Consider the following 22290-nt stretch of genomic DNA (forward strand, 5'->3'; position numbering starts at 1 on the left):
AAGGCCTTCAATGCTTTTCTAACTCCTGTTCTTCTCTTCGGATGCTGATGGAAGGAAGACTCGGGACGGGCGTGGCAGAAGGGAAGCAAGAGCTGAGCTGACACGGTGAGCGTTACGCTGCAGGAGTGCAGAATAACACGAAGCGTGTTCAGTTTGCTGGGTGCGGTTTAAATAGCCTTGCAAGTAGTCCCAGGAAAATAGTCCCCCTTAACCGTATCCTGTCTCCAGGTAAAGTAGTCCCAAGCCACACCCTGTACTGAATGGCTCAGCCTCTCAGTGCCAAGTGTATGGCCCATGTATTTAGCACCTGCCATGACCCTGGCGCCAGCGGCACCAGGACTGAGTCCAGGTGAGCCTAGCTGGGGCCTGGGAAGTCCCAAAGGAAGCCAAAGTCCGGGATGGGCTCACCATTTTCGGGGTTTTAGGAGCATGCACCATGACACTGGGTAGCTGACTTTGCTTTTCCGACTGTCCTGACAGGCCATTTGAAAGATGTAAAGTTAAATTTGCAAGGAAGACACAATCTAATATCTGATCTGTTTGAGGCAGTTTGTTCCTTTGAAATAAAGTTAAGACTTCTGACAGCCCAACTTGAGAAAGAGATGCTGATACACTTCCTTGCACGTGCAGAGGTTATCTCCCATGACAAGTATGTAGGATGGCATTTGCATGTGAAGGTCCTGCATGAACTGCAAAATGTTTCACACATTTCAAATCACAGCGAGCCTCTTTTAAACTTTTTGCAGCCCCTTTCTCTGCTGATGTTGACAATGTGCCACCTGAACTTCAACTGGAAGTGATTGAACTTCTGTGCTGTAGTGTCCTCAAAGATAAGCACAGAGAGATGCCTTTATTAGCCTTTTATCAGTCTCTGAACACTGCTCAATTTCCCAATCTGTCACGGGAAGCATTAAAGACATCTAGGTTTGGCAGTATTTACATTTGTGAGCAAGTTGTTTCGCAAATGAAACTAAATAAATCCAGTCAAAGGACAAGACTCACTGACCAACATCTCCGTGCTATCCTGAGAGTAGGAACAACATCACAGCCTTAGATCCAGCAACTGACAGCTGAGTAACGCTGCAATGTTTCTCACTGATCAAGTATGTCTGGTTCACTGTTCATCTCCCAAAGCTTGTGCCTTGCAAATTTTCATCCTGTAGAATTTGCATATTTATTCTGGTGCCAATATGTCATTTGCAAAGAAAGAAATGATAAAAGTGGAATGGAAAATGTGTACTTCAAAATGTAAGTTTGAAATACAAATAGAGACGAGTAGACCGCCAAAAAGGTATTCTTTTTCCATGTGTTTAATAAAAATTGGGGGTTGAAAAAGCTTCTAGCCCCGCCTCACACACCCGCCCGCCATTCCCACCCCGCCCACATTTACTTTTCGGCACAGTATAGGCAGCATGTAGACAAAATCAGTTGTGCACCTCTGCACTAGAGTCTACAATATTGAAAAGATGTGCCTTATGTGTACATTAAATCCATGACTAATCCTGAGTTTCAGCTGTTAAAATAATTGGGTAAAGAATCTGAAAAGGGGAGGAAGGCGAAATATGAGCAGGCAATAAGAAGGGTGTTCATTAACATCGACTGGACACCAGACTGGAATGCATCTCATTAGGTTTCCAAAGCTGTCTGGTGTCTCAACTATCCGCATCTGGCTTCTTTAAAAAGCTATTACTTTGTTGCTAAAATACTGTACAACTACAAGAAAGCATAACCTTATTTGTTACTTTGCCCCCTCAAAGAAACTCTGAAGATTTGCTATGCTTTTTCGTAATAATCGCCTACCGACACTGACCACCACAGGTCCGGTATTAAACACTGCCACAAAGAAGCTGCCATATTTGTAAGATCCCTACTAAACTGAAATCTGCTAAATATTTCTTTTTTTCAAACTTTTCTTTATTGGCACGGCGAGAGAACAGACAATCAACAGAATGTACAAGATATATATGATAACAGGTACATGGGTAACTATACAGTGCAAGGGAAATACAAGCGGGGTAGATATACAGTTTTACAGATATGTGAGGCTTAGTAATGGACTAGTTCACTTCACCAGGAGGAGGGGAAGACAGTAGTTCTAAGTCGTTCTTGCTGTTCAGATAGGTCCAGGTTTGTCAGGGTGTATGAGGTGACATTTTCTAAGCAGTCGAGGGGTCTTGAGATTAGAAAGTGGTTCCCAGGTTCTTTCACTAGGAGGATATCCCTTCCATTCAACCAGGTATTGAAGCTGACCCCGTTTATACCTGGAGTCGCATATTCGGGACACTTCATATTCCAGTTGGTTGTCGACCAGCAGAGGAGGGGGTCTACAGGATTTCCAGGAGGATTGGATGTAGGGTTTTAATAAGGATGTGTGAAAAACTGGGTGAATTTTCTTCCAGGAGTCTGGTAGTTTAATCCGGTATGAGACTGGATTTATAATGTCCTTGATGGGAAATGGACCGTAGTACAGAGGGGCCAATTTGTTTGGCCGTAGATGTCGGGGTAGTCATTTCGAGGACAACCAGACTTGATCACCAATTGCATAAGAAGGCCCTGGTCTTCTTTTGGAATCTGCATACCTCTTAGTCTGTGTTCTGGCCTTCTCTAAGTTTTCTTTGGCCTCCTGGTGTACGTTGATGAGGGTTTCGATCCAGGAGTCGCAGTAGGTACCGGTGTGGGATGAGGGAGAACAGAGGGTAGAACCGATGGATGGAAACCTTGACTACAATAAAAGGGACTGGTCTTAAGTGCTGAATGATTGGAATTGTTGTAGGCGAATTCAGCCACGGGTATCAGGAGCGACCAGTCATCCTGAACCTTGGTGGCGAAACATCGAAGATACTGTTCCAGGGTCTGATTAGCACGTTCTGTGGCCCCATTGGTTTGGGGATGATAACCTGATGAGAGGGCGCATTGGATTCCCAAAATGCGACAGAGATGTTTCCAGAATTGTGAGACGTATTGAGGTCCTCGATCAGATATGATCTTGGAAGGAAGTCCATGCAGGCGGAATATGTGTTCCAGAAAGATTCCAGAAAGTTCGGACGAGGATGGTAGCTTACACAGGGTTGTAAAATGAGCCATATAAGTGAACAATTCAATGGTAACCATGATGTTCGTGTATCCTCGGGATGGTGGTAATTCGACAATGAAGTCTGTAGCAATGAATTCCCATGGCCTTTTTGGCAGTGTAGGTTGCAGTAGAAGACCCGCCGGTCTCTTGTTATCATGTTTATTTTGACTACAGATAGCACAAGCTTGGATGTACTGCTGTACGTCGGTCTTCATTCCAGGCCACCAAAACTGTCTTTGTATGAGGCGGAGGGTGTTGGTTATGCCACGATGTCCGGAGTGAAGGGTGTCATGACAGAGGTTTATTATTCTTTGTTGTAATTTCTGTGTGGGAATGACCAGTGCATTGTCCTTGAATAAATATCCTTCCTTGACTCTTAGATTCTATTGATTCTTCCTTGAAATATCCTTCCATAGATCAGAGGATTGGGTTTGCACTCGAATTTCTTCCAGGAGATTGACTGCTTGAGCTACAAAGATCGTGTGGGGAAACATCTTAGGGTAAGCCCTATCTTCAGTAGTTACATAGTCAGGACGTCGAGATAAGGCGTCAGCAATCAGGTTTTGTGATCCGGGAACATGAGTGATGTGGAACTGGTACTGGGCAAAGAAGTAGGCCCAACGCGCCTGACAACTGTTTCTACACTCCAATGACTGTAGAATTTGAAGATTCCGATGATCCGTGCGGACCTGAACTGGATGTCTAGCACCTAGAAGTAGATGTCGCCATTCAGTGAAGGCTTGGCGGTTGGCTAACAGTTCCTTTTCCAGGACGGAGTAGTGTGTCTCACTGGGAGTCAAGGTTCGTGAAAGGTAAGCAATGGGGTGTTCCAGTTTATCCTCAAATTCCTGCTTCAACACCGCTCCTATGGCGTAGTTCGAGGCATCCGTTTCCACTAGGAATGGTTGATTTATGTCGGGTTGGGCTAAGATGGGGGCTTGCGTGAACTCTGCCTTTAAACGTTGGAATGCCTTATCTTGTGGTGTAGACCAGATAAAGGGGGTGTCTTTCTTCAAGAGAGCAACGATCGGCTGAATGATCTCGGAAAAGGTGGATATGAACTTTCGGTAGAAATTGGCAAGCCCCAGGAAGGATTGAACTTGTTTCACGGACGTGGGAGTGGGCCATGCCAGTATGGACTTTACCTTTGAAGGGTCCATACCAATTCCTTCTGGGCTAAGGATGAATCCTAGGTAGTGAACAGAAGTAACGTGAAACAAGCATTTTTCGGGTTTGGCTAAAAGTTTGTGTTCACTGAGTCGTTGTAATACTGCCTTTACATGTTCTTCATGCTTTAGAAGGTCCTTGGAAAAGATCAATATGTCGCCCAGATAGACAATGACGAAGAGGAATAACATGTCAGAGAACACCCTATCCATGAAACGTTGAAAAACTGCGGGGGCATTAGCTAGTCCAAAGGGCATGACTTTGGACTATGACTTTTCATAGTGACCAAAGGGTGTTCTAAAGGCTGTTTTCCATTCGTCTCCTTCCCGGACCAAATGGTAGGCACCCCGGAGATCGAACTTCATGAATATTACGGCACCTCTCACAGCTTCCAGGATATCCGAGATCAAGGGCAATGGGTACCGGTCTTTGAGGATGCATTGATTCAAGCCACGATAGTTGAGGCAAGGTCTGAGTTCCTTGGTGTCCTTCTAGGGAACAAAGGACAACGAAGCACCCGCTGGAGATTTTGAAGGTCTTATGGGGCCATTTTCAAGGTTGGTATCCAGGTATTCTCGGAGGGCCTTTTTCTCAGGTTCGGAAAGGATGAACATTCTGCCAAAGGGAATCACTGCTGAGGGATCTGTAACTATGGCACAGTCTTCAGGTCTGTGAGGGGGGTAAGGCCTGGACTATGGCAGTTGAAAATACATCAGCATATCCCTGATAGGCCTCAGGAACTTGTATGATATTGGAAACCATTAGTGGTGTTTGCTGGTCTCTTCGTGGTTCTTTAGGGGGTGTCAGGAGGGATCCAGGAATAGACAGACATACAAAACTCTGAGCCTAGGAATAGTGATCCTGCTGTCCAATTGATGTACGGATTGTGCTTCTGTAACCAGGGCATACCCAATACCATGGGGTAATGAGCTGACTTAATGATGTTGTATCTAATCCGCTCTTGGTGATGGTTTATAGAAAGCTGGATCTCTTTAGTGTGCAGGCTTACGGGCCCTGAAGTGAGGGGTCTTCAGTCGATTGCTTCCACCTGCTGCATGGTGCTTAGTGTCTCGTATGGAATATGGACTAACAACCCAATCTTGATCAATGAAAATTCCCGTAGCTCCGCAGTCTACCAAGGCCAAAATGGAATAGGTCTTATTCTTCGAGGGCGATAGGAAGGCCTGCAGTATCACCAAATTGTTTTGTCCAGGAGGGTTAAAGGATGGAATTGATGTGGAGCAAACATCTCTCTCCCGAAGCTCTGCTCCATCTAGGATCGGGAGCTGGCGTTTCATGAACGCCGAGGAGGGGCTAGAGGACACTCCCTAACCAAGTGTTTATCTGAGGCACAATACATGCACAACCCCGTATGAATCCTTCTCATCCTTTCTTGCGGGGATATAGGTCCACTGAAGGCTCCTATCTGCATGGGTTCTGGTTCAGTGACTGAGCCTGGGTTTGTGTCTGTCTTGGTGGTACTCTCAAAGGACACTTTCAGAGGATTTCCTCTGGATTTCTTCTTCTCTGCCTTCCTTCCTGGATTCGAAAGTCTATTTGCATGGCAAGGTCCATTAGTGCCTGGAATGAGTTTGGGCGAGCCACTCTGGCCAACTCATCCTTAGTCTCCTCATTCAGTCCTCTCCTGAAAAGGGTAAAACTCGCCTCAGGGGACCAATCAGCTTCCTTGGCTAATTGCTTGAATCGGGTTACGAAGGTGAGCATATCCTGGGATCCCTGCTGAAAGTCTAACAGGTGTTCCTGGGCACTATAGACCTGCTCTGGACGATCAAACATGGTTTTAAGGGCTTGTACGAACCCATCATAGTCATCTAGGAGAGCATCGCCGGAATTAACGAGGGGCGTTGCCCAGGTTAATACATTTCCTGAAAGGTGCGAAATTATGAAACCCACTTTAGCCCTGGGAGTCGAAAAGTAGTAGGGCTTAAAAGTAAAGTGGACCAAACATGAATCCAGGAATCCACGAAGGGTTTTTGCCGACCCATCATATTTGTCAACTATACCGCCCAGCAACACATTTTCTTTTGTTGCAGAATCACGGGATAGAACCAATTGTTTGAGAGCAGTGTTTTCCGCATTGAGATTGTGTACCTCGGTTGATAGTTCTTGCATGCCACGCATCAGATCCTGAACGGCCGCTTCAATGTCCATATCGAGTTTGGTTGGGTGGCATCTCAAACTGTCAAGGAGTTCCCCCCTTCTCACCTGAGTCCGATGCTTTCTTGCGGACGGATCGGGTCTTGAATAAGGCTGCACGAGTCTCTTACGACTCCAGCGTGCGTTCAAAGTTCCGGGATGCAACGGTCCAGGAATCCGGGAAATAAAGAAAGTGCACTACACGCACACAAGTCCAGGAAGTAAGAAAGGAAGGAGAGGGACTAGGAATAGAGTTTGTAGGGACAGAATCAGGGAAACAATACCGCGAGCTATGGAGCACACGTATGGTCGCTACTTCGCAATAGCATTGAGACGCGCTGAGCCGTGGGGGGCGTGGTCTATTAATAGAACACGCTACGTCCAACGTGTAGAGCGAGGAAGGTGTTTCACGCTGGACGGCCATGTTGGGAGTACCAGGGAGTGTAAGCCCCGTTGAGACAAGGACCAGGAAGTCCAAAAGGGGCGCGTTCTGTAGGTCACGACAGCGAGGACACTATCCCTCTAGCCCCGGCCAAGTTAGTTATATAGTGAATCTGCAGCGAGTCTGGGGGCTCATCGGGGTATGAGGGCCACCAGGCTCGAATCGCTGCTCTCAACCTGAAGTTTTGTAGTAGTTCCAGCGCAGTGCCGGAATGACCGGGACGCCATGTCTGCGGGGTGATGAACTTCCCTTCACGGTATAGGTCGGTCAGGACCCGATATCCCAAGTCATGCCAGTGTTTCATTAGGAGTTTATCGTGTGTAGGGCTGAGACCTGGGAATTGCCAAATGGGCAGCCATTTGTAGTACGGGTGGTGGCCGGGTTGTGCATGTAGTAGGGCCATGGTTGTAGCCACTACCGGGTCGGCAGGGGCATCGGTATGAAATGTGTGGTGGAGTATGAGAGAGAGGGTGTTAACTCCCTCACTTGCTAGCGTCTCAAGCTTCACCTGTGGGGGAGGATCGGTGAACGTGTACCAGTATGTGGCGTGTTGGGCCCGCGTGGCTGTCCAGTATTTAGCGAAGTCGGGGGCAGTGAAGCCCCCCTTCTCATATCGAAGAGCATATGCTGCCATTTCTTACGAACCGCGCCGGAGTGCCACAGAAATTGAGCGCATGCAGAGTGCAGATTCCTGAAGTACCGCTTACCGGGCCAGATCGGCACAGTCACGAAGACGTAGAACAATTTAGGGACAGTTATCATTTTGATTAGAGACAGCCTGCCCGACAAGGAGAGCGGGAGATTGCACCATTTCAACATTTGGGCCTCTGCAAGCTGCGCCACAGCCACGTAGTTGTCGGCCAAGAGTGAAGCTTTAGTGAGAGATACCTGCACCCCGAGGTATCTGATACCCTTTGGTGACCAACAGAGGGGGAATTCACATGTCGGCTGTGTAGTGGTCAGCGTTAGCGGAAAGATTTCAGATTTAGTATAATTTATGGAGAAGCCCGAAAAAGGGCCGATTTTTGTTATGTCCCGTATGATCGGGTCCACGTGGGCGGCCGGGTCTCTGATATAGAATAGCACTTCTCCAGCATGGGGTCTGGCATGGATTCACATGCTCATGAATATTCCCCGTCGTCAGGCTGGGAATCCTCTGTAAAGAAAAAATCAGTATCAGTTTTGTTTCTGATCTGTCTTTCTTAGTAGTAACCAATCACTGATCTCTGGGTCATACTGCCCCCAGCCAATGAGTGCCCTCTCCTAAGCCCCGCTTCTGGCAGCCATCCTCAGATTTTTACCGCACGCTCAAGTGTTGGGAGTCCTTGTGCTTTAGCTCTCGAGTTTTTGCTGCGTTTTCGCGCTTTTTCAGGAGATTTTCTCATTTTTTCAGTTTAATAAAGCCTCAAGCTCCACCGTTTCTACTTCCGATAATGGGGACCCGTTTCGGAATTCTTCTACGCCCCTCAAGGGTGAAGTTTTCATCGAGTTTACGCTTCTTGGAGGATCCCGGAAGATCTGCGGCCTACCTCAACGGACATGGCCCAGGACAAGGGAAGCTCGACGCCCGGATCCAAGCTGTTCAGGTGCTGCCCTGGATGCGGATTACAAAACATTTTCAAGAAGGATGGGCATTTGCAATGTCTCTACTGCCTTCATGAGGACAAGACGCACGTGGAGAAGGACTGTGCGTTCTGCAAGAACCTTTCGGAACGGACCAAACAAGATCGTCGTTCCCGCCTCGCCGCCTGGCTTGCGAAGGGCACAGCAGGTGAGAAGGCGAAGAAAAAGTGTGAGAGGGCTTCTAAATCCTGTGAGGGCGCCCCGGCGACGGGGGCCCAACAGAAGGCCAAGCACAGCAAGTCCGCGGGCACTGGGAGCGCCGAAAGGTCGGGCTCTTCGGCTGCCAGGCAGGGCGCGACTTCCCCGGCATGTTCAACCACGAGCCAGCGCTCTGGTTCGGGGAAGAGGAAGTCCGAGAACCTGGGTCAGCTGCTAGAACAGCCCCGGACGATCTCGAAGGGGGAGCGAGGCGCTGACCCTCCCCCCAAGGCGAAGGCCCAGGACGCACCTAAGATGGTGAGGGCTTTGATTCAGCCGGCAAAGGCCTCTATCGAAGTGGTCGCTGCGACCCTGGCGAAGCCGGCTGAGACTACGCCAGTGGAAACGGCCTCTGGGCCCAGAGTATCCCTGCCACCGCAGAGGGAATCCTCTTTCCAGCCCATCGTTAAGACCCCCATGAAGTCCCCAGTGGAAAAAGAGGGGGGGGGGGGGGGGCAGCTGGCCATTACAGACTCGGAATCAGCCTCTGAGGAGGAGCTGGTGGAAACCGAGAAGGGCCTCAACGAGAGGTTCATAGGCCTCAACGAGAGGTTCGAGAAGGTTCGATCCCAGGGGGCGGTCCCCGCTGACGTGATCGAAGATAGCGACGATGGCGACAAAGAGGGCCCAGTGGAGCGGCCATCCCGTCCGTCGCAGCCATTACCCAAGCCCCAGGATAGCTCGGCGGCCATTTTGTTGGCGATCCAATCCTTATGTACCGAGATAAGGACGAGATTACCACGGACCCCGACGGAGGATCCAGAACCAGGCCCGTCGGGAAACCCTCCGAACAAGCGGAGGAGAGTCCACCCCTCCCCGCCCTTTGTGCCCGTGAGGCCTGTGGACCCCTCATTCCCATCGCCGGACCCTAGAGAGGATACGGCGACGGATACAGCAACGGGGACGGACGACGACGGCGGCGATGACACAGCGGACATCCCGTCATCACCCCCCCCGCGGGCTGCTCCAGCCGACGAAATTGGCTCCTTCCACGCCATGATAACCAGGGCATCCACGCTCTTCCAGCTCTGCCCTGAAGAACAAAAAAAGGAAGGGTTTCTTTACCAGCGACGAGAGACCAAGAGGAAGACGGTCCTCGCGGTGCCTTTGCTCAACGACATCTGGGACGAGGAGCTTGCCGTCCTCAAGAACCCTTCCACGACGCCCGCCAAGAGGGACAGATACGAGAAGAAGTACAGAGTCCCCGATGCTGCCCCCTTGTGCCTCAGGGCCCAGCCCACGCCGGACTCTGTCGTCTCGGCAGCAGCTAAGAAGAAAGCGGCAGGTGCGGCGGCTTCAACTTCCACTTCCCCGCCGGACAGCGAGGGCAAGAAGTTGGACTCCATGACTCGTCGGCGGCAACGACGATTAAGGGGGCCAATGCCTTAGCGATCGTGGCTCGCTACGACAGGGAGCTCTGGTTCAAGACCCTTTTAGAATATTCAGGAGGAGCATTCCCGCTAGCATGTTCGGCTCCCTTTGCGCGAGTACTCAATCCACCTGAGAATACAATCAAACCAACAGGGGAACTTGAGCCACACCAAGATGTCCCCAAGACAGTCAGCCAGCAGCTTGAAGAAGAAGGGAGTTGGAAACTCCAATATGGCAGACATGGTTCTCAAAGCTGCGGGCCAGATCCATCCAGGCCCAGAGAACCACAATTCCCATGTTCCCCATGGGAAACTGGCCCACCTGATCCCCATTCTACCAGGTGGAAGCTGGAAGGAAAAGCAAAATCCACATAAAACCTCAAGGGCCCAGTTAGTAGGTGGCAGTGGTGGTGGAAGGAAGATGTCCTCCTATGCTGGCTGGAATAAGAAAGAGAAGGAGAAGCCTGTGGAGAGCAGGAGACTGGAGGAGAGACCTAGAAGGCTGGGGCAAGGAGGAGACAGCAGGGAGTATCTACAAGGCTGGGTAAAGGCAGACACAAAAGGTGGGAGGTTAAAACACCCAGTGGGCTGCGAAGAGGACTCAGGAAACTGGGGGAAAGAGGGTCCAGAAAGAGGCAGAGCCAAGGGAGATGCAGAGAACAGATCTCTTTATGGGGAAAGTGCCCACAGGGGTCAAGAAGTTGGGGGAGTAAGAGGTAAATTGGGAAACTATAATGGTAACAATAAAAGTGCCCAAATCAGTGAATGAGTTTGGTGAATTAAAAGAGACTTGGGGTATTTCAAGTATTGTGACAGTGGCCCAAAGTGGGTGAACAAGGTTAGAGATTTGGACTATCGTAAGTGGTGTAAAGAAGGGGAGTAATGGAGTGAAGGAGGAGAGGATAATAAACAGCTATTGAAAGAAACTATTGAGGGATGAAGAAGAAAGGGACAGGTGATAGAGGAAAGTGAAGCAGAGGAAGTATTGCAGGAAGTAAAGTAGCAGAGAAATGTCAGGAAGGTAGAAAAGGAAGTGACGGAAAGAAGTGAAGGGAGAACATTGGGTATCGTACAGAAGGTGAAAGAGGTTACAGGAGAAACTCAGGAGGTGAAGGGAAGGACTGTTAACGGACCAAGAGTGAATATATTCGAGAAAAGCGGGGAGCAGAGAGTTGCTAAAACAGAGGTGGTGGATACGGAGATAAACAGAAAGGGTACAACCAAGAAACAAAATAACAAAGGGCAAGGTTTGTGGGGGCAACATACTTCAGAGGAGAGGGTGATTGGCACAGCTGGCTGTAAGAGCCAAAATATGACAAAGAGGAAGGAAGTGAGGTATGTAGTGTAAATCATGTTCTAACTCTAGGGCAGCCTCCTGCCACCCGTTGGCTTCAGTCCATCTTGGAATTCCAGGTCCCACTTACAGGGGTTCCAAGTACAGGGCAAACACCTTGGACTGAGAGCTAAAGAGAAAAGACTCCAAGAACTGTGTGAAAATAGGGTGCAGGAACTCCTTAAAACACAGGACAGTGAGCTCACAAGCATTGTGGAAACCCTTAAAACCCAGGACAGTGAGCACATAAGCATTGTGGAAATGTTCTGGGACACATGCAGGACTTGGACTTACAGAGTACTAGGCGCACTTTCATTTTCTTTGGATAACTTATAACTTTTCCCATAGCCCTATCATACCGAGGAAAATAACCACCCTGACAGTTGTTCTTTTAATTAAGACACTACTTGTTTATTATTGCCAATCCTGCATACCTTTAGTAATACAACCCTTGTTAACCTGGTTCTGTTGTCCGGCCTTTTTGTCATCAATGTCTGCTGTGTGACGCATCACAAATGATATTTCCACTGACCACTGCTAAGTGCTATGCAAGGACATTCAAATATATTATTTTATCCACATTTAACAAAAAGTTGTATCATGCAGTGCATCTAGATTTGGGCCTTTGAACTTCTAGAATAATTATGTTGTATGTCTTTCCCCAGGATTCTCAGAGCCTTGGCATTTTGGTCTGTGTCTGTTACAACTTGAATACATTCCGCAAGACCTAGATCTCTAAAGTGTAGTAGACCTCAGGAGAAATCCCATCAGGGCTTGCTGCATTACTGCAATTGATTGCACAGCCAAATCAATCTCTTCTTTGGACATATGCAACACCGAATTTTTGAACGGCTCCATGGCAGGATACACAGCTCTGCCAAGTCTAGGTCACTTGTAAGGCTCTCTTTACTAGGAGACATTTCCTGGCTTTTGAAATATGTATGCTCATTTGCATATTCTTTTCTGACCGTCATAGGTTGCTGTTTCTGATTCCTAGGACTTGCTGCTCCCCGTCAGTCATTCTAGCATATTGAGCTAAGATATAACTCAAGCTTTGACTATCCACTATCATGCAAACTCTCCATGAGCTCGACTGGCTAAACACAAGTTCTTAATAGATGGCACCAACAGCAGCCCCGTGAGGTGGAATATTAGCAGGAGGTGGTGAAGGACACTACTAGTGAGGAGGTTGGTAAGATTGTCCATAGAGAGGAGGTGGAAGGTTTTACGCAGGAAGGGGAGGTGTTGTGTGAAAAGAGGTGGAGAGTGTTAAGGGATGTAGAGGAGGAACAGCTGTGTTGAGGTTAAAGGAAGTGGAGTTAAGGAGCTTTTAAGAACACCTGTGGAGAGCAGGTTAAAGTGGGAGGAGGTACAAGTATGTGCCAGGGGGCTGAGGAGGCAGTGAAAGATGAGAAGGAAAAGCAAGGAGGACAGGACAGAATTGAAGGGGCAGGAGCAGTCCCTTTTTAGACAAGTCACTTGACAATCTCTGGGGACAAGGAGATGATCTGAGTCTATAGAAAGAGAAACCGGGAAAAGAGATTGAGGACATTCAAATCCCCAAGACTGTGAGTGTAACCTGGGAAGGGATCCCTTGAAAATAGAGACTTTAAGCCCAGAAAAATATATTTGTTTAATAGAGATCCTTTGTTGAAGACTGGGATTGATTTGAGCACCGACAGTTTATTGGCATGAATTTGAAGAAGATGTCCTATTATTGAGTTGTTTTTCAATGAGTTTGGCCCATCTTGTAACTATGCCTTATAAACCTTTGTTCTATTGGCAGGCAGCTTATGCCTAAGGGGACCTTGCCTGCATCTGCCTAATATTGACCCACAGTTCTTCATGACATATGGTGTCATTGTTGGATGTGAAGAACCAGATACATTAGTCTGTCCATGCCCACCAGTCACCCAGAGAGGACACAAGTTCAGACTGAGTCTTTCGCACCAATGCTAGAAGCAACTGGCCGTGTTCTTGGTCTACAATTCACCTGTCCTACTCCTGAAACCCAGCTACTTACCCATCGATTAGCCCATGGAGTCATGCCTATGAAATTGTTTTCATTCCTACACATTTTAGGTCTGAGGAAAGGAGAAAGTCCTCACCGCTACCACCCATGTTTGGACCCACATAAACAAAGACAATGTCAGTACTAGTTTCCATTATTAGGGTATTTGGTACATGCGACCAAACCCAGAAACTCTGAAAGCAGACGGCCTAATTGCCTACCACTGAGAAGGCTGGAGATTATTCACAAGGCACTCAAAGAAGAACAACAAGAGGTTGATTCTACTCCAGCAGACCTCAAAGTCATCCCACTACTTGAGATACAACTGAGTCCCTGTATTTCGCTAACACTGGTGGCAATCAGCTCTGAAACAACTAGTAGCAGCTGATAAGAAAGGAGAGGAAACTAAGAATGAATTGAGGTCGGGACCATTCCTGATAGACTAAGTGGGTATGGTGGTAATTTCGGCTCATGGACCTCGTGAAGATCTGATGGTCAACTTCCGGGAAGACCAATTGGCTAAAGGCTCGAGAGACATTGAAGTTGGTGTATTCACCAAGATGGACCAAGGCTCAAGAGTCTTATCACTCTTAAATCTGGGCAAGGGAAGGCTCATTGAGAATGGGAAGAAGTTATATGATCAATCTTGACAAAGCTTGTCTAGCATTGGCGTCAGTCTCGGACATGGTGGTGAGCCCAATCCAAACTAATTTAGAGCTATGTGAAATGTTATGCACTCTTAGAGTAATTTCAAAAGCATGGTGCAAACTACAATCCCTCTCAGTAAATCTTCTACTCAATTATCAAGTAAATCACAGGATACAACAGTAGATGATGACACCAATTATGAAACTGTGTACAATGATTGTAATTTATTTTCTGTGATGAAACACAATTTGACAAATGCCTCTAGTAGTTAAATGCAGTCCTTTAAAAAAATATATGCCACAGAAAAAAAATATACATGGCTAGGTTTAGGTCATGAAGGAAAACGGGACAGATGCGAAGAGAAAAGGATACAAAAATAGGAGAGAGTATTACAAAAACGTATTTGTATAACTGTGCCAGGGGGTAAGAAGGCACCCCCACCTCTCCTCCATAAAAGAATTGTTAATAAATAAATGTTTTTAAAAATCGCTGGAAGTCTGAGAAAGGGGTATAGGGAGGTAACTCTGAAATAGGACGAGGGACGATATGGTAAGGGAAATCAAGAGAATGAGATTTCCAACCCCAATTAAAAATAAGATACAAAAGATGGAGGAAATACAATCATCAAAAAGGTAACAGTATTGAAAACTATCACAAAATATAAAAACGAGGCCTCAAATATGGGTTGAAATAAACAACTGATACAGCTTGAAACTGCTTCAACTCTGGCTAAAATGAAGCTAAAGGGAAATAAGAATTTACAGAACGCCAATAAATTGGTGACTACCTTATAAAAAAAATAAGCAAATATCTGAAAGTTAGTTTTGAGACCTAAGAAAACGATCTGAGGAAAAGTAAAGGAATATGCACAAAAGTGTATAGCATATTGGGAGATCTAAATAAAGGTAGACAATCCCTTCAACTGTAAGGATTGCGCCACTCCAATAGTTGTGATTTTTGGAAATGATTTATAATATTTACAAATGGTGGCCAAAACAGTACAAGAAATAAAGTAGCTCTATTGCATCCCAGCTACTTGCCATGAACATTACACTTGATTGTGTGCCCATAAGGATTACTAGTTGACACATGTTTTAACCCCCTATATCTTTCCTCAAGACTATTATACTCTTAATGGCACATTCTCTCAACATATCATTTAACTTCATAGAGATTAATGTCCAATATTCAGTACTGTTAGCATCAATTCCCTATGTTAGAATATTCAGATTCTACTGGTCCTTTCATATGATCAATTAGATTGGCTGCTGTCAGTGCTATCCTGTAATCATATGTCCCATAGTCATATGTCCAATCATTCAGGTAGCATGTTCTTTCATGGACTACCCTGATTAGAGTGTACACTTTTCTAAAATCGGCGTTCCAAGAAACGGGATAAAGACTTCATTATAGATCCTCTGCGAATAACAATATAAAAAGCTACAGATATCAATCTGGAAAATCTTAAACAGGTTGATTTTCTGGTATTTGTAATCATTTTTGTTCCTTCTTTTTTTTAAAAGTTTAATTTACAGTTTGTATGCATTTGAACATAAAATAGTCCAGTTAGACAAATAGTTGCATGCAACATATTGCCCAAGCAGTAGAGCAAATTATCAATATATTTTAAAGTAATGTAAAGTCAACGGCGTGTAGTCCCTTTCCCCATAACATCATATCCTCTTTCGATGGACAAAACAATGAGTTCATTAGCAATCAGCAGCACAATATTGGAAACAAGGTAACAGCGCTGGCTCCATACTGAACAGGGTCTTAATTACTGCTTCAAAGACATTTTTCAAAACAGTCCAATAATCCCTGGATCGAGCATTGGGTGCAACCATTTCTGTAAAGGCGTCCTCCTTGTACAGTGTCAAATCTCTGAGCCAGGCATCTAAAACTTTCGTTTTTTCTTATCTTTTTTATAAAGGCATTAACTTCAAGCATATTACAGACATCTTGCAACAACTTTCATAAAACACCACTTGGATTCTAAAGTCTGGAATCACCACCATATAATTTGTGCAGCATGTAATCACCTGTAAGTCTGCCTTGGAAGGTTGAGGGGGGAAGTCCATAGTACAGTCTCTTAATCTAGCTCGTGGGATGCACTTAGGATCATATTTAATTGCTGGGATTGGGCCAGTATGGCCTCCAGAACAAATCACTGGGTATTAACACAACAGAGCAGGAATTGCACCGTAAAGAAGAGGTTAACAGCACAGTAACATAAAACAATGTCATCCAACAATATAAAAGCCATGAGTCATTCAGCTTTCATTTTGCCGACGAACTCCAGCGCTTCATTCATTGGAGTGAACATGAATGTTGTTTAATAAATCACAGTTTAGCGAGTTGCCACACAGCACCCATCTGACGGTATAATTAAGCAATAACACGTGTGATAGTGTGCTCTATTGGCCAGTAAGGAGGGGGTGCCCAAGTAATAGGACAGAGCCAAGTGAGGGCTTAACGCTGGACCCTGTTGCCATGTCGGCCAATCAAGTCATTCGCTCCATGTTTTACTGCTATTTGCATCCCAGGACAAATCCTGAGGTGCTAATAGTATTTATTTATTTTAAAAATGGGGCTACATGTCGAGCCGTTCTCCTATTTCTATTATTTCTATTAAGAGCCCAGGGGAAGAGTGGAGTAGAGCCCAGCAGAGAAGGTAAGTGCGGGTTTGTGGATTGAGGATGGGCAATGCGGTACTCGACATGCAGAGTGGTGGTAGGGAAGGACGCTGTGGTACCGGGACATGAGGGGGGGGGGAATGGGTTGAGTGAATTTTGGAAGAAACGTGCTAGCCTCAAAATGGGGCAAGGGCTTATATCATGACATTCAGTCCTGTTCCTTTGATCCTGGTTGGTGGCACTTTCTCCCTGGGTGCTAATAATCAATTTTGATAGAAACCTGGACTGTAAACAATTGTGATCCTAATGGCTTCTCCTCAAGCAGGGGGTGAATGGGGAGGATTGTCTGGGATCCCTAAAGTCTTCCACTCCTAAACCCTGGCTTTGCTTTTGTTCAACCACTGGATCATCTAAAATGCCTACAATGCTGAGGCCTAGAGAGTTAGTTCCACTTCCAAACCTGGATCTTGTTTTGCAGAAATGGTGAATACGTATTATCTTTGTATGATTTTCTTAAGCATCAAGTCTAGCTTGGGGCCAAACAAAAGATTGACCAGGTAGGGCATGTGTGCAACACCATGCTTCTTTTGACTTGCGTCCGCTCTCCAGTCTTTAAGGTACATCCGCCATTCGCTGCTGTGATGGCACTTCCCTTCAAATCAGCTGCAGATATGGAATCCGAAGTAGTGTCCAAGCATCAGTTTCTCCAAGTGCCATTGCTTCTTACTAGTCCTTCTCATTCTCCATATTTGCATACATTACCGAAATGTCTTTTAGCATTGTCTGGGTCATGTAAACCTGATAGATGCCCGTTATCGGGGCTCTTAGACGGTGCATACCATATTTTCAGGGCAGAGCCCACCATCAGATCTGAACAATCTATTTGGGCCACAGCTTCTGCCACCATGGAAGGTTTTCCTGAGTTTCCGCACCATTGAAACAACCGTTATGTGCTCAGAAAACTCTTGATACATTCCCTTTACTGTACTTTGCTGAAAGGAACATTGGAAGCACCATTTTCTCAAGGTCCTGTCATTACCTGGTGATAGCTTCGTCTATATTTGTGATGGTTGGCATCTGGGAGATTGATGAAATATCGCATCTACAAAGTCTTTTTTTTACCTTCTCTTCCATTAGCTCTCTGGGAAGAATTGCATATATGAAGCCAGCCTGACCGTCTTTAGAAATATATTGGCCCTTAGCTTCTGTGTTGTGTCAAAAACATCAGCCTTCACCTCCCTCGAGTCTCTCTTTCTCAAAAGCTTTGGAAACTGCTGTATCCATTAATATTGTAAGCTCTTCCTTCAACTTTGCTTGACCAGGCAAGGTTCGCTGGGTCTCTGCCCTCCAGCAAAACATGCAAGTCTGTCAACTCCTCGTGTTGCCCTCTGCCATGCCCATGTCTGGTGCATCTTTGGTATCGTCAGCCATACTTGATGCTTTCTTTCCCTAGGGAATGGTGATCGCAAGGTTGAAAAAAAGGAAGACCCACGACTCCCCCAATGTACCGAATCTCCAGGCAGCGGTTTCCCCAGATCATTCACCACTTCCAACTTGCATATACATCTTACCTGTTTTAAACAACCTTCTTCCTTCTCTATAGCAGTTTCCTGTTCACCTCCTCAGTCATCCATTGTGCTTCACTTTCCATGTATCCAGAAGATGACATGCACCAGCACCTGGACCGGGTCTGTACAGCCACTGCTTTTTACAGATTGCACCAGATTCTTCTGACACTTTCCTGGGCACCATCAAGGAACACGCCAAGGCCCACAACAGACACTAGGGCTGCTTGGCCCCTTTCCCCATTTCATCTGCCATCCAAGCCTCTGGCATCTTCAGCCTCTTGGCTGCCTGCCATGCCCGCTCTGCAGAATTAAAAAAAGAGCATTCTACTGGAGAGCAGTCACAGTCTGTATTAGTTATAGGGCGTGGGGCAGAAACCTCATGTATGAGGGCGGTGATAAGGGATGACCAGCAGGGGTAATGTAGGGTTACATCCAGTAGAGAACCAAAAGGGGCCAACAAGGGCACAGTCTTCATAAGCCAGAGTAAAGCTGCATGTTGCCAGTTGCTACTAATCTAGCCCAGTTAAAGTCTCATACACCAGGTGTAGTTTTCATATGCTAAATACAGCCCCACTTTTCCAGGTGCTGTTAGAATATGCCAATGGTAGCATCCAAATGTGGTGCAGCACAGCAACAGGTTTTCGCCCGGGGGACCCGGGGATGAGCCCATAGGCATATTGTTGTCGTCCTCTGCAGGCTCTCTGTGGTATGTCTGAGCTTGATGGATCCTGACAGCACCACCAGGGCCCTGACAAAGATGTCAAGCACCTTGACAAAAGGAGTCGAAAGGCCTCCCATTCCTCCAGTGTGGAGGATTGGGTTGGAAATGGTGCCTGTGGTGTTGCCTCTTCTTTTCTTTGAGGAGGAAGAATGATGATGTCTGGAGGAACCAGCGGGTGAGCAGGACATTTAGCTAGCCTTCTTTTTCTTATCCTTGCAGTCCAGGAACCGTTCTTCAGTATGACGGTCCACACTTAGCGACTTTGAACGGGCTAGTTGTAGAAAAAGGTAAAACACTTAGCTGCCTGCTCCTGAAGCGCCTTACTGTCCATTGACTGAGATGACCTGCAACTTTAGTTGTGTTGTGTCCCTGCCCCAGGCATTACAGACAATCCTGTGGGTGTCGAAAACAGGCATCTTTTGCCCACAGATGATGCAAGGTTTAAACCCAGAGGCCTTGGTGGTATTTGGCATTGCAAGAAACTGATTCTAACAACGCAGTGTATCTGATGCAATATATACTGGTCCCGGCAACCTTTCTGACATGGGGTGCAAAGAGGTGTCGAGCAGAGACATATTGCACCCTCTGGTGGAAGAACAGTTTCCGAAGAGCAGTTGCACTGACAGATATCATAGATGAGGAATCCGTGGGAGGATGCTCCATCAGAAAGGACATTTCCGAAGGGTAAGGGATTTGTTCTATACCAACAAACATATCATCAACTGGTATTAAATAGCAGGTCCTGCCATCATGCATAAATGCAGCCTCAAATGTCCCATTAATGCTAGGTCATGATGCCCCTTACACATTAAGACTATACCCAGCTTGTATTATTGGTATAGTTTTAGTTATATTGCACTAGTCATCACAGCAGTGGTTGAACAGTGCTGAGTCTTGTGGATTGCACCGCCGCCAGGGATAACCAGACGGAGTATAGCTGGCATAAGCTGGCAGTACCCACATATAGAATATTACACCTGGTATATTATGCAGCACCTGGAAAAGTAGATGGGGAATCTGTGGGATGAAGGAATCCATTAGAAGTCACAATATGCTTGGTACAGTCTAAAAAGACTGCTCTAGATAATATGGTTTAGGGAATGTATAGCACGTAATACTGGTGATTTGAAGATTGATACTGCTAAGTTTCAGGTGATTATATAAAATATGTTGGGGGTCAAATATATCAAATTTTATATGTACTACAGCAGGGTTCTTATCAAATTCAAATCGAATGTATATAATTATATAACATTTTTCGGAGGGTCAATAAATGTATAGGTGTTCAAATGTATAGGGGTTCAGTTAAATCTTTATCAAATTTGATATACATGTGTTAAGATGCATTTCTAAACTCTGACCTGTTGAGCAGAGGTTTAGGAGGCCACCCTAGTTTAGTTAAACAGGGGAACCTTCTGGACAAGCCAGACCAATCTAGGTAGCTTGGCAGGTGGTCAAAACTAAGTCTCAGGAGGGGTGAGAGTAAACAGAAGCACACAATGAGCACACACAGTAACGAACCACAAATGACTCTTAGACAAGTGTATATGAAAAATATCTATACGTGTATAGTCGGCTGGACAAATTGACACAAGTAAACTTTAGTTATATAAAAAACAGTTACCACACAAATACTATACCAGATAATATATATACCATACTTTTCCTAATCGACAAAGGAGTAAAACAGAGCCACAACCAGTAAAGAGAAGGGTGGGTTAACACACTAGGAGCATTAGACAGTTCTTCAGAGTCGTTCCCTAACTTTCGAGTCCAGCCCTAAGAAGTGGGAGTGTTGTGCTCAACAGTACAGTTGTGCGTTTTTACGCACGATCGCACAGGCAGAACAAAAATGGGGTCTTCTTGGGAGAGCTATAGCAAGTCAGGAAGTGGCTTGTGGCGATGAAGAATTGGTTGCCACAATTCGAGTCGGGTCGGCCCTTGGTGGCAGAGCAGTTTTCACAAGGTAAGCGCAGGCTAACCCAGCCAAAAGCAAATACCTTTTTAGGGATATTCGTGCGTAGGTGAGATTGGTTGTGCCAGGGGGCCACCGGTGAGTGATGCAAGTACTCACGACCCTCCGCACAGTCTGGACTAAACTTTGCCAGTTTAGTCGAAGTCGCTAGTAGGTTTGAGTCCTGCAGTTTTGCGGCGCACCGGCTTTCAGCGGCTGCAAGATAGAACGATCATCTGTGACAGGACAGTTGCCTTTTCTCAGCTTCCGAAGGAGATACAAAGAAAATTCCGGTGCAGCAGGCTTCAGGGCACAGGAGAGCAAGTCAGAAAGACACCTACAGCAACGCAAAATCACAGATGTGTGCAGCGTTACGCACTCTCCTAAATCGTGACTTAGAGGAGCTAGGTCTATGGAATTCGGCACGAGAGGGCATGGACCACAAGCAAGCAATGTCCCAAGTCTCGGGTTTCAACTCGAGACAGCATCGATTCTGTGGGGGGATACCATGAGGTAGAGCTGGACAGTTCAATGGATGACCCAGGAACACTTCCGAAGGGACTTCTGCGGGTAAGCAAGGGGTGCTGATAGCAGTTGTTCCTACTACTCCAAAGGGGTGAAGCACCCTTACAGGCCTTCTTGATCAATAAAGAAAACAGGGGTCCGATGACACAGCAGAGGGCGTAGGGTGCCAAATCTTCCAAAGCGTCTACGCGCACGACACTGGGAGGTACATTGTGCACAGTTAAAAAATTACTAAGAAATGGCAACATAGTCAAAGACTAAGGGAAACATAGTTTTCCAGTACTGACAGTCTGTAGGATGTGTCAATTTCCCCATAACAATTGAGCAAAATCCCAGGGGAGCACAGCTGAAGGCTGTGCTCCACTGGCAAAAGTCAGGTTAGGATAGCCACAAAAAAGCAAAAAGTTTGGCCGGTCCACAAATGGAGGGAAAATTACACATTGATGAAATCTTTCCTAACACACTGCAGTGGGGGGCTTATCAAATTCATATCAAATGTATGTTCCCCTTGCACAATCTGAATGACAAAAAGCCTAGTAAGATCACTGTTTCGTCCTCCCCGTGTCTCCCTACCTTGTCTTGCCTAGAAAGACTTGTGTACAGGCGTGTTATAAATGACTCATCATATCATCTCATATATATTTATTTATACTCAAAAGAAAATCGAGGATATTTTTTTAATGACAAGGAAGCAAGGCAGGAAAATATAATGTACCAGTCAAACTACATTTATGCAAGACATCTAACAGTGGATAGATGATCGGAGTTCGAGGGTGATTCATGTATGAGTAATTTGTTAGCACCTTTGTAAAAACTAAATTCACAGGCTACAAGTTTCTAGCTCATAATGCCACAGGGTACAATGAG

Source organism: Ambystoma mexicanum, chromosome 1q, assembly GCF_040938575.1.
Source record: "Ambystoma mexicanum isolate Mex_15411 chromosome 1q, UKY_AmexF1_1, whole genome shotgun sequence".
Taxonomy (NCBI): domain Eukaryota; kingdom Metazoa; phylum Chordata; class Amphibia; order Caudata; family Ambystomatidae; genus Ambystoma; species Ambystoma mexicanum.